The sequence below is a fragment of the Galendromus occidentalis genome, unplaced genomic scaffold (assembly GCF_000255335.2).
Source record: "Galendromus occidentalis unplaced genomic scaffold, Mocc_1.1 scf7180000077466, whole genome shotgun sequence".
Taxonomy (NCBI): domain Eukaryota; kingdom Metazoa; phylum Arthropoda; class Arachnida; order Mesostigmata; family Phytoseiidae; genus Galendromus; species Galendromus occidentalis.
The window spans coordinates 246,602-259,730 of NW_003805454.1; the positions used below are offsets into that span (position 1 = coordinate 246,602).

A 13,129-nucleotide genomic window follows, 5' to 3' on the forward strand; every position below is an offset into this window, starting at 1 on the left:
GAGGCGCACGTTTGACCGAGAAGTGCAAGGCGCGCTAGATCGCGTTTCATTCGACCACCCGTCGCCTTGTACTGATGATCTACCGAGCATCAATCTCCAGGTTCTGCTTCGGAATCGGTCGGCTCGGCGAATTACCGCCTGGCGGGGAGAGATGTGAGGTGGATCTGCTCCGGGCTATTTTGCCAAGATTTGTCAGGATATTTGTTTACAGCACGAGAACTGCGGTTGGTAGCCGGTGAGCTCTGTGTCGCAGCCCGCCTCGCACCCTCGCTTGACCTCCCCCGCGACAGACTTTTTTCCCCCGAAGATCCGGTGCGTTTCTGACCAGCTGTACTTGCGTTGTGTCGCGTTGCTCACCACCCCGACCACCCTGACCAAGAGAGGCTGCGGCGGCGGCACAACGACGACTAGAGGCTTCGAGTTGTCCCTCTCCTGTGTGACCCTCCACCGCTGGATTGCACTCTCCCCTAGAGTACAATCTCTTGCCGACTCCTGAGCCCAGAGTGGGATTCGCAGACAGCTGGAGTGCCCACGCGGTGTGGAATCTGTGCTGAAACCTGTGCTGGCTTGAAACGGTGCATAGCTAGGGAGAAGTTCCGAATCTGTGAGAAGAATTACGCTGTGACGCGCTACACTTCCGAACAGGATCTATCGCCTTCCCTGGAAGTAATGTTCTGAAGTGAAAGTGCATGTCATGTGCGTGACAAGCGCCGGCTAGGAAAGGAAGAAATCGGAGCCGATTGTTCCGTGATGACTATATGAGCAAAAATACCGGTGGTTGATCGATCGAGCGATTCATATCGAGAAACTGTTCTGTGGACTATCTTGGTCGGTTGTAAGTGTCATCCATTCTCATCGACGGATTAACGACGTCAAAGGATAACGATACCCTCCGAGGACTTCCTGGCGCTGGTCAGTACCCTCGCTTGCATGTTCGGCTGATGTTTTCCAAATGACGTGATGGATGCATGATCGAGTCGGTAGGAACGCGACCGAATCAAGACATCGCCTCAGCTAGATTTGGGGACACTTTCTGATGTTTTCGACATTCGAGAGAATCCGCATCGGGGAAGCATTCGTGAACTCCTGGAACTCTGACTGACGAGCGGGAACAAATTCTCATGCGGCTTGCCGAATTTCTCTACTCCGAATTTCTCTCCCGCGGAGATTGGGTTATCCGTCCTGACGGGTGTCCAAATTCTCGGCACTGCTTGAATTCTCCTGGATGCGTAGATGAGTCCGTGATATAATTATTCACGACAGACCATGGCGAGAAGTATTCATATCAATCGAGATTCGCAAAATCATGTTGAGTTTTATCGCTCGAAGCGTCGCTACTTGCTGCACCTCCCGGAGGAAGGTTTACTCAGCCAACAAGTGAGTTCACGTTCGGACGCAGACACCGGATGAGAATCGAGCGTGCACTAAAACTTTCGGAGTTGTCGGTGGCGGTCGTGCATATCTGAAGTAAGTTTCAGTTTTTTGGAGTCCTCGTTTGTTGTTTGAAGTCTACGCAAAGTTCAACTTCTTTGTGCCGCACTCACAAAGGACGAACCTCTACCCCACCCGAAAAGAGCGAACCAACGAGCCGACGGCGCTCATCTTCCTTACATTGCTTCTACCGCGGTCGCCACTTGCCCATCCCCCCGGAAGCCCCGGTCGAGTTCCTATATTACTTACTACAACAATGAGAAGAATTTCGAGCTCTTCTCGGGCTCTTTCGCCCTCCATCGAATACAAAGCAATGCCGGGATAAACGAACGAAGAAGCGAACGAACAGAATGAATGAGTGAGTGAATCATAAATACCTAATAAGAGCGCAAGTCTGTCCCCTCAGGCGATTGTGTCCCTCTATTCTCCACGCACACTCGCTGGACGGCTTGGGAGATCCCGAGTAGCGATGATTGCTGCAAGATTCAAACCCAGCTGGTATCTTATGCGCTGGCTCTCGGCCGCATTCCGACAGAAGGAAGACGGGAAGGAGCGACAATATGGGAAGGGAACTTCCGAGGCCATCGCACAAGGGTCACAATCGTGATAGTGAGCGGTAATCCCGCTAATTTTGCGCTCACTTCTCGAGCTCCCGCACTGTTCTCATCGGCCTGCGATCTCCTCCAGTTTTTTCCCCTCCTGCTCGTATTCTGCCGGTACTGCCATCGGCGGTGTATATTCTCTAAATCCTCCGAGAATATTTAAGAGACTTCTTTGCTGGGAACTTGGCGGGATTTGTCCGCCTCGTTCTCGGGACTTTCTTATCCGCAGTAGTCTCCAATTTTCAGTTCAAGTTCAAATTCTCTTCTAATTACTTTCCCGGCAGCAAGTCGTCCACTATCTACCTCGAGCTCTGCAGAGGACCCGTCCGAGGGACAGAGAACGCCGCGGAATTTCCCTCACGTAGAGTTTGGCAGTAATCATCGCGTCCTTCGCGAATTCGCATCGGAGAAATCTGAGGAAGAGGGAAACGAGGGGCAGGGAAGGAAACTTCGGTTTCTTTCGGAAACTTCCGATGACGAATCCCGCGAAATCGAGTTCTCAGGCACAACGACGGCCGCCCGAGCTGCATGGATTCTACACGGATGACCACAATAGGTAGATAGGCAGCCGGGTAGCTTGTCGATGGTCAGGAATCGACTGCCTGGAGTTAATTCGCGAATCTACATGGTACGACCCGCGCATCGACGCAGATTAAGCGGATAAAAAACGAGAAAGTTCTGGCGCAGGAAGTTTTGAAGCGGGACGCAGGACCGAGTCCGATGGAAAGAAAAGATAAAAGAATCAGGTGGAGGTGGGAAACACAGTCTCTCGTGATAATGATGTTCGCGAGAGCCTCTACCGAACGTGGGAGCCAACGGACGGATTTTCTAATAATCTCGAGATGTGCCCGCAGGGATCGGAACAGGTCTATCGATTGTTGCTGTTTTCTAACTGCGCTGACAAAGCTGGAGACTCGAATCCTTGCATTCAAGCGGCAGTGCGCCCAAAAGGACAAATTCTCCCAAGCTGAACTACGCTCGGCCAGGACAGGCCTGATTCGCGGTCGAACGCTCGAGCGAATTCAATCACATTTTCATGGAAGACACCTCGGGCACGAGTTAACGAGACTGCTGCTGCTGCCGCTGCCGAACGGCTTGCAGAAGCTTTTATCATCATGGGCTGCCGCAGCGCCGGCGACAGACGCGGCAGCAGCGGCTCCTAATGTTAGCTAATCGGGCGATAAGTCTCCGAAGCACAAACATTGCCGTGCATTCCCTGAACTACACGAACGCACGCCAAATGAAAATTTCGACTCGAAACTCCCTTTGAGCGTGCATGTGTGTCTCTTTCGTCTGCGAAACTCGTGTTTGTATTCTGCGGAGGCAGTTACTCGCGAAGAGTCCATGGAGACAGTTTTGTGGGAGCCTGTGATATGAATACGTGGACGTATGTACATGAGCCAAAAGATCTGTTGTATGCAGAAAAAAATCAAATCCGATCTCATTCGATTTCTTCGTTGGTCGACTACTGTGGCCGTAATAAACTCTGCGTTATGATAATGATGTTTACTGAAGGCCCGCGTAGAGGAGTCTTTGATAGGATCCATCGCTCATTTGCGCTTATCTAGCGGCGTCTCCCGTGATCAAAAATCGAGCGTGCTCGGCAAGTAATTTCGACATGAGGTGTCGGCGGCACATGCGCGCTCGAGGTTCGCGTCCGATGTCTGCGGAGAACTCTTCTTGTGATATGCAAGTGACCGCCCGTGACGATTACGTCATGATCAGGAGTCATCGGGAGCGTCTCATCATCCGCAGTCGGTCCGTCTCGAGCGATTTGTCCGTGACGTGCTCATTGCGATTATTATCATCCATGCCCAGAGCCATTTTAAGCTCGAACCCGCCGTAGGATTTGCGTGCATCCTAAACACGGCCGTTTGAAGACAGATGAGCTTTTGAATACTTCTAAATCAACTAGAGAGAATGTACTCGCTGCTGAACCACATTTATTAATCGGCCTTGTAGGTCGTTTGTTCTCTCTGGAGCTCGTGTACCGTATTCAGCCATACGTAACAAGTTGACGGGGAACTGTGACCCGGACAGGAGCCGCGGACATCGCAATGACCACTCGTGCCCCAGGGACGAGCACGGAACTTCGAAAGCTTTTGTTTTAATCTCTGGGGGAGTGATAGCTGGCTACGTTCACTCCTACTCGATCGAACGCGTCCGCTCACCTGATACTCGGTCGCTCGCTTACCCGGTCTGAATCTGGGGAGCGAAAAAAAATGGTCCGTCAGACTCGAGAGGAGCTTCGGAAACAAACGTGCTGACTGAGGTTGAACCAATCGAAGTCGAGATAGCTCCCGGTGAACCTTCGAATAATCGATTGTCGCCCGCCTCATTCAGCGTCCCGGAGAACGCGTCCTTCCGGATCGGGCCCTGCGACCCAGGGCTCCGGATCGCGTGTAGACACGAGCTTCCGCGATAATTTCGCCGAGGGCTCTCCAACGCAATAGACGATAGAGAGCAGAATTTCGACATCGCTCCATGACTTGGCCATCATTTCCCGGGTTGAGCCGCATCAGCTTGAAATTCTCTCGGGTCAAAATTTCGAAGAATGCGCACTCATTCATTCAGGGCTTTTTCGACGAATCGACGTCTCGAGATCCACGGGTGTCGCGGTTTCGGCTCGACACGAGCTCGTTGATACCTGCGGCAGATACAACGTGACTCCGATGCCGGCCGAATGACGAAAGATGATCTCCAGCGCCTGAGTGAATCGGTCGGTCATTGTAATTCAACACGTCTGCCGTGAAACGCCTCCCTCAGATACGTCCTTCGGTTCCGCCTGCGTTGGCTTCTTTTGCTCTTTCTCGAATGGCCGATGATATTTCTCTGGTTCGGTGAACTCCGTAACGACATGGGATCTATATTCGAGGGAAATCCTTCGTCTCACCGAGTTGCCTCAGTAGATCTCATCGCGGAGTCGATAATTGCGGAGTTGGTCGCGATGCTCGAATCCGTTTCATCTCAGTGCACGAGGCGTGCAGGAATCTCTCTTTCATGATCTCTGCTGATTTGCGATATGAGAACATTCCACAGTGAAGATTCGGACGAGCTGATCTCGAAGAGCCTAGGATGGACCAAAACCGCCAAGAGGGCCAACAGGAGAGGCAGGCGCTTCCTCATTTCGTCCACAAATCGAGAAGTCGAGCGAACAGCGGAGGTGCTTTTAAGGCTAACAAAATTTGCTCCCGTCGACTCCGAGGTTCGATTGAAGTTCTCGACGCCTCAAAAGAAATGGCCGTCGCAGGAGACAGCAGCGATTCAGGGCGGCGACAATGGCATTAGATTTCGAGGTTTAGAGCCATTCGCCACCCCGTCGGTTTTCTTCGCAAGAGCCCGCCGCGGCGCACAGGAGGGAGCTTTCAAGCAATGAGACAACGAGTGAGCTGCAGTTTTCGCGAATCAGCCGCGAATGAATCAATCCAGGGACTTGCTCCCGATTGCTTCAAGGGGGATATCATCGAGGAAAACGTACGAGCCGATAATGAGTATCGATCGATGATCCAAGATCGCGTTCACTCCCTTTGGCGATTAGGTCTCCGTAGAGATCACGGCAGAATCTTGAAATGGTCCCTCGAATTGACGGATCTCGTTAAGAACAGTAAACTCTGCTCCCCAACAAGATCTGATAGCCCCGATGCTTGGCGGTGAATGGAGACCATGCTTTCGGCCGACACGGGATCGGGCAGAGCTTGAACTCAATTGGGACTCTCCCATCGATTCCTGGCTCCCCGCATCTTTCCTCGTAGCGAGACACTTCTCCTGCCTTTTTCCGGTTTCGTGGTGTTTCCCATCCGCCGCTGCTTTCTAAGCGATCTGCCGCCCCTCCGTTTGCCGATGTCTCGCAGGCTCGTTTGCCACAGCTACGCGGACGATTAACGATGTTAACTCAACATTAACACCCCGTCGGGCGGGTGGTCGCTCCGTAGTTCGGTCGACTGCTCGGTTGCTCGGTTTTAGCTTATTGGAAGGCACGCATGAAAATCTATCCTTTCGCATGCCAAGCCGCGGCCCACCAGGCGGCTCGAGCGGACAGGATTGTTGGTCGGGTGGTTTGGCGCAGCTCGCCTACTTTTATCATCAATATCTAGCCTAACGAGGATGCTGTATGCGACAATGTTTGAAAAGGGGCTCGAGCGACCAACCAGGAAGGGTTTCCAAACCACGACAAGACTTTGAGGGAACGGGCTTGGAGCCGGCGGGGACGGGAGGGAACAATGGCCACGCGCCTCGAATCTCGGCGGAATCTGTCCGCGAGAATCTGCTCCGATTCTCGCTTGGCGACGATGCTTCTGACGTTCACTTAACACCTAGCGCTGGAAGCCGGTTAAAAGGTTGGCTGGCAGAACGCCGCTCGCTAATAGCGATTGCCAGAGTTTCGAAGCGAACTACGCTACGACGCCAACGAAAGCCGCTTTACGACCTTCCGTCGATGGCTGCCCGCTGAATTTCTCGGAGTGGTGATGGCTCGCATCCTTTGTTTGTTTCTCTGGAGTTTTCCCCGCTTCTCCGTCGATGCCTCGGTTTCCCTGAGGGAGATTTCCTGCTTCCTCTTCTCGATTTTACACGGAGCGAAGCTGTCGGCCACGACGAGAGCTGAGTCCGGATCTGGCTGTGTGACCCCGGAATTTTGATCGGAACGAGAATGGAAGACGCGGTCAGAACTGGACTCGACGCTAGCAGAATCCAAGGAGTCCGAGAGTTTATCCGGACCGCGGCCCGACAGCCTGTTGTTAGCTCCGGATATCGCGTTGGGATAAACTCGGTCGCCCGCTCATCTAGTCGTTCTCTCGCTGCTCAATGTCGCTCAGGGAAACGGGCTCTTAATTGCGATGAGTCACATCCGGTTCTGGTCGTTGTTATGTCGGGAGCCGGGCGTAATTTTTTCCGCTCTCCGAAGTTTCGTTCTAGGGCCCCGCGACCGAGCCGGACAACAATCATTCCTCTCGTCTCTCCTCTGTCTCAGTTCTGGAGCTCGCGGCAGGCGGAACAGGTTCCTCGCAAAACTGGCTTGAAGAACCTCAGCACCGTTCGAAGAATTGGAATCCCTGATTGCGAGACCGTGATCGTATGGATTCTCTGGAATGCATCCCTCGGACCCGCCCTCGAGGACATGAATGCACCACGAGGCTCAGGAGCCCTAATATTACGCGCAGATTGCGCTGTAACGAAAACCCTTACGCCGGCGCCGTAGATCTCTACTCGATATCACTCGATTCCCTAATAAAAACCTCGATCTGAAATCTGAACCCCGAGGGTGCTCGAGGAGGGCCCTCGGATAGGCACAGCCGCCCGTATGGTTAGGGCAGCGAACGCGGTGTTAGGACTCGGATCGATATTTCCTGATGGCCTTTGGTTGAACGAGTCGATTCGAGGGGAGTAGACGGAACAATCGAAAAAGTATAAAACGAGCCGAAGGCGGCAGGGAACAGAATGCGAGGTTCAAGGGTCGCTGAGGTTTGTTGGAGGGTGTCTGAACACTGGTCGCCGTCAAAGCCTTTGAGCTTTATTCTTCGCTCCCGTCGGTTCGTACATTCATTCGGTTGGTTGGTCTCCGCAGGGCCTCGTGGAAAGTCCTCAGTCAGCACAACTCCGAACGGTACACGAGCCGACCGGTGGCTCTCGCCGCGCTATTAACTTACGAAAGGGAAGCTTATCCTGGGGTTTTCACACTCGAGAGAGACAGCACTGTGAGGGTTTCTTTTTAGCCTTGTCCGGATCCCGAGTGCAGCGAGCTCGAACTTCTGGCATCGCGAGCTTCTCACGGGGGATCGTTGCAGTCGGCCTTAATTCGGAGGGGTAAGAGCTCCGTCTCCTTATTCAGATTCCCCGCCATGCTACGAGAGGGAAAAACTCATCCAATACAAGGTCGGAGTATCGAAGAGGTTCTGTTGACTACCTGCGTCTACATCCGATCAGTGCTATCGCAAAAGCGGATACTATACGTTTGATGAAACGGAAAGATCGTTCCAGGGAAGAAGTCAGCGTGAAAGCACGGCCTGTCGTCGGGCCAGGTATAGGCTTCGATGCGAGAGCAAAAAAAGAACGGATGTGCCAGAATAAGGTGAAGCCTGTTTTGCATCGAAAGTGGAGTTTGTTGCTTGTTTTCACGAGACAACAGGAAGGAGAGAGGTGGGACGAGGGGGATGAGCGATACGAAGAGCGAAGAATGACTCGAGCCTTCAAAGAATAGGGCACAGAAACATGGGATGGGGAAATCCTACCAACGTGCGACGGCTAAAGAGCGAGGAGCAGGGTAACGAGACGCACCGGACGAGAGGGCAAGATAAGGATAGAAAAGTCGAACGAAGAAAAAAGTTGGCTGCCAGCGGCTGAGGAGCCTTGGGAAAGTTCTTCCGAGTCGCAGCCTGATTCGTCTTGAGGGTCTCAGAGAACCTCCCCTGGACTCGACGACCGGTCGGAGGAAACTCGGGGATGCTATGTTTGTCCGAGGGAATTATGATCTTGTTTTAGTGAAATATGTAGTGACCTACACTTTACACGGACCTCTTGCCCAAATATCTATCCGAGTTTCGCCGAACTCGATATGGTGGACATCTACATAGGATATGGCGTTAGCCATAAGCCAGACGACAGACAGAATTGCAGATGGAGAGGCTCTGTGGAGCTATGGCGGGACGTGCTGGACCGGGAGTTCTCTCGCAGAGAAGCGTGAGATCCATTCACAAAGCAATTTCTCTAATGTAGTGGATGTCGAGGCGTCTCCGTAGTCCTCGCGTCTTCGTCCTCTCTTATTGTAGGAGGTCTTCCCTCGGTGCGTCACATAGCGACTCACGCGGCGGTGTCCCTGGCGGAGGGATTCCTCGGAGAGACCTCTTTGGAAATATCCGCTCCCTACCGGCTTCCTGGGAGGGAGAGGGTCGGGCTGCTGAGACTTAGAGTACCTACTCTCGGATATCAATGAGCCTGTATCGATGTCTAATGATTGCTGGTATTGCGCTGTCGTCGGAAGATGGTCGGGCCTCTGTCGGTGGAATTCGCTCCGGAAGCCTGCATCAGAGTCGAGGCGGTAGCCGAGCCAAACCTCCAGATGCAAGAGTCACAGCACGGATTCGTTGCGTCACGTACGAGCACGATTAGGGGTAGTAATTAATTGAGACAATTAAGTATGATAGAGCTCCGCTGCTGAAAGTGTCGCATCCATTGAAAGGCCGTTAGTCGGAAGGAGGATTCCGCCTAAATTTTCAACGGCCGATTCATCATTCCGATTATGGCGTTTCGGGCTAACTGCTTTCTCTCGGGACTCGGTCCCCCTCAAAAAAATGCCGAGAAGCGAAGTTTCCGGCTCGGAACGAAGATTGAATGAAGAATGTCGAAATCAGGAAGTTCATGCCAAAACTCGGGCGATCGGGTTTCACGTGCATGCGTGCGCGCGAATAGATCAGGAACAGCGTTTTTCTGAAACTGACTGTAACAAGGTCGACGCGATATGCCCGGAGCTCAGCAAAGTTCCTGACCCAGCCGTCCTCTGGAGAGTATTGATGCGGACTCGATCGCAGAGTCACTACGTAAACACGCACGTCGGTTTGTTTTGCATGTGGAGGGCTTCATTCGAGCTGGAAGAGAGGCGGCGTACAGAATATCATCACTGTGACTCATTTGAATAAGTCGACCCGAGAGTCCGTTCGCTTCCCTGGAGCAAGATTGTCTTGAAGACAGGCTCCATTTGCACGAAGGAACAATTAATCAATATCATCAGTGTCATTGTGATGAACAACCTCTCCGAACGTTCTTTCCGGAAGCTAATTATTTCGCCCGGAAGGCCCTTCTCTTATCTCGGTCATTTTTCCTCCTCTCGTTCTCTTCTGACTGCTCGTATGCATACGTTTTCACGTCTCCGATCGATGTGGGCTCTCTGTATCCCTTCTCGCTCATGAATATTTCCACTGACAAACATTTCCGTGAGTATCTAGAGTTTCCTGAATTCGTTTTCGGCGAGGCGCATCCGGCGCAAGGGATCGATGATCGAGCGAGCTATAAATAAAGCCATGCAAGCACGTTGCGGCTCAGGAAAAATCGCGGGGAGGAGCGTGAAGTCGGAATATGGACGGTTTTTACACCGGCTTAATGGCGCGGAAAATCATCGACTATAAATATTGTCCCACATTTCCATTGATCCTTGAGGATCGAGGGCGGAGAAATCGAACGCGTAGCGTGACCGATTCCGAGGCGAGGTGGACCTCCATTTGAAATTCCGTGAATTCATGGATATTCCGTGTGTTCAGGCATATCCCGGGTCATCCCTTGATTTTCCTGGGCTTCCCCGTGTGTTCCTAGGCTTCCCCGTGTGTTCCTGGGTCTCCTTTCTCGTTCCTGGGCTTGTAGATGAATAATAATCAAACTCACGACTCCGTCAATCGCTTCCGTTCACGCTCGCATCTGACGTCTCCCCATTAGGAGGGAATTCGGCGTTCCGGGATCTCTGCGGGAGCAGATATTCGGGTTCTCGGACAGTTCAGCACGATCTGCTATTGTCTCCACGACGCGGAACGGGGTTGTCAGAAACGCTCTGATTCTGTGTAAGGCCTTCGCTCGTCGCGATGCTCCATAAGACTTTCTCAGTACGATCTGGCCTCGATACAGTTTGATACAGTCGTATAGCTACGTTTTTCCTCTGTTCACGGGAAAGAAAGGCAGAGGAAGGTGCGAAAGCGACAGATTGAGGGAAGAAGCCAAGCGATTGAGCCACGGTCCTACCGACGGACCGACCGACACCACGACGACTGACGATTCAGGCAGGAAAAGAAGTCGGCCGACGAGGAGTCACTCAAAGCCAAGAAGTGCCTTGCTGTGTTCGGATCTGATTTCCACGACGACTTTATAACGTCGTAAAGCGCGGACGTCATCCAGCCACCGCCCTCGGGCTTTTTTCTTACCTCAGCACACAGTCTTACTCGCTCAGATCGCCATCCCGCCGCTGCCACTCACGTGGGCTCGGAACGGCGGGAGATAGAACGGTGAGAGAATAAAGAGGCTCCAGGTCGCTCTCGATTCCGTTAGCTGACCGGCAAGCAGACTCTTTCTTATTCTCCTGTGTGTCGCTGCCATTCTCTCGCGGAGTCCTTTTGAGGAGCTCCTCATTCCTACCCTTGTTCCTCGTCTTATTCGATGCCGGTCCCCCCCCAATTCTCACCCGCTTTCCATTCGGCCATTTACCTATCCGCCTCCGTTTCCTCACCCTCTGTATCGTCGTCGTCGTCGTCCTCCTCCTCCTGCTCCTGCTCCTGCTCCTTCGTCAAGGGCTCGGCATTGTTTCTCTCCCTGCTCCTTGGGCGGCCCGCTCGGAAAAGGGTCGGCAACAGTGACGGACGCTATTGCCGGGAGGCCACCGAGACGACTGGGCATCGATCTCACGAACAGGCTAACAGAAAAGCAAACAATGCGCGCGAACCGACCGAAGATTATCTTGCCAATCGCTATCGCGTCAGCATTGGCCCTAGCGGCAATGACGGCGAATGGAGGCGATCTATTGCGCCATTCAAACGTGGGGTTACTCGATCCGTGGGTGGTCGGGTGGCTGGCTGGCTGGCTGGCTGGGAGGTTAGCCAGCCAGCCAGTGGATCGTTTCTCCTCCGGAGCGACGTGGGGCTACGGGAGAGCAAGGGTGAGCTTCGCAATTACCCATCGACACAAGCGCTCGGTCATTTGCCCGTCAGCTCGCTCACCAAGTGGACGCAACGCCGAGGTCCGGCGGGCGAGTGAACACAGGGTCTCGTCGAGAGCAAGCTCCCGTTGGTTCCTTCCCTTACCCCTGTTCTTCCTCCTACGGTTCAAAACTATAGCAATAACTGTTGCGGCCAGAATGGACGGTCGAAGGAACGGACACGCATGTAGCCAAACGGAAAGGGGCATCATATGCATACACTCATCAGGTAAACAGCTGAGCCCTACGCTGATATGGTTGGCACGCCTGCAGCCGAGAGCATCGTCTCACGGATGGACCAAGGTTGAGAATTGTCCCGCAGAACATGGGTCGCACACACGATGAGACTAATTCCAACGGGTCGCATGGTCTCGCAGCTGTCCGTCCAGCGAATAGGTGGAGAGCAAGTTCTTGCCATCTTGGGGATTTCATATACCCATACATAATAATAAATATACACATATTTATAGACAGCTCCTCTTGAACATGATTAAATCATGAATAACTCATTTTATTGGGGTGTTGTGATCCAATTCAAGGGAACTGATAGAGTCGTGCGAAAGTCATGTCAGATTCGGTACGCTATAGTGGGCGGATAAAACGTATTCAGACGAATCCCGAAAACAGGAAGATCGTGCTGTTTCCAGCGTTCGCCAGTCTTCCATCGTTGTCCCTGTTTTGACGCGAACGGAAGTGTTCAGCTCGGACTCGCCTAGCCGTAAATGAAGCGTCGTCGGTATCGAACTTCCTAGATTGTTATTGTTTTTTCTGTTCGCTTGTCCATCGTGTGTCTGCTTTGAGACAACTCTTATGACGCCGCTGCAGTCGAAAAGTTCGAGTCTCTCTCGCTTTTGTTATCGTTGTTTCGAGTGTATGGTCTTCCAACGCCACAACGCGAAGCCGTTCGTCGCCCCACTAAGCAGCTGCGATTTACATTCCTATTTCTCTGGTCAAATAATAGTTTGCTAAGAGGCTGTCAGCTGAGCTGCTGTGCCCAGCGAGCTTCGAACAAGTCCACCCGTCCGTCCGTCAATGATTCCGGCGGACCGCCGCCGAGCGAGCGGGAAAATCTTCGGGAGAAGCCAGTCGAACTTCGGGTTCCGTCGCTCCTTCGCTCCCTCTGGCTCAGTCGGTTGCTCTCATCGACCGAAAGACCGACGGACCGAAAGAACGACCGACCGACCGACCGTCAGACCGACCGACAGGCCACTTCGTTCACTTTCTTGGCTCTCTAAGTAAACAGTTTTGTGCTGAGCGTTGCGGCCGTCCCGTTCGTACGTTTCCCCCGTGCGTTCGTTGCTCCGTGCAGCTGGCGGCCTCACCACCGAGGCGAGCTGACAACACTATGGGTATTTTGTAGATCTCCTGATATTTGTCCATGAGGCTTTGTTTACAGTGGTCGAGTCGGCGTAGTCCGCTGGCCTCGCCG

The 13,129-nt window shown here is 52.9% G+C and overlaps 1 protein-coding gene across 1 annotated transcript in view; it reads left to right on the forward strand.

Annotated features, from left to right (window-relative positions):
• Positions 1-845: 845 nt before the first annotated feature.
• LOC100906218 (irregular chiasm C-roughest protein) overlaps positions 846-13,129 on the forward strand; it is a 68,373-nt gene continuing 56,089 nt past the window's right edge. The window contains exon 1 of the mRNA XM_029111760.1: positions 846-912. The gene's annotated coding sequence lies outside the window, so the exon portion shown is untranslated. The remainder of the gene's footprint in view (positions 913-13,129) is intronic.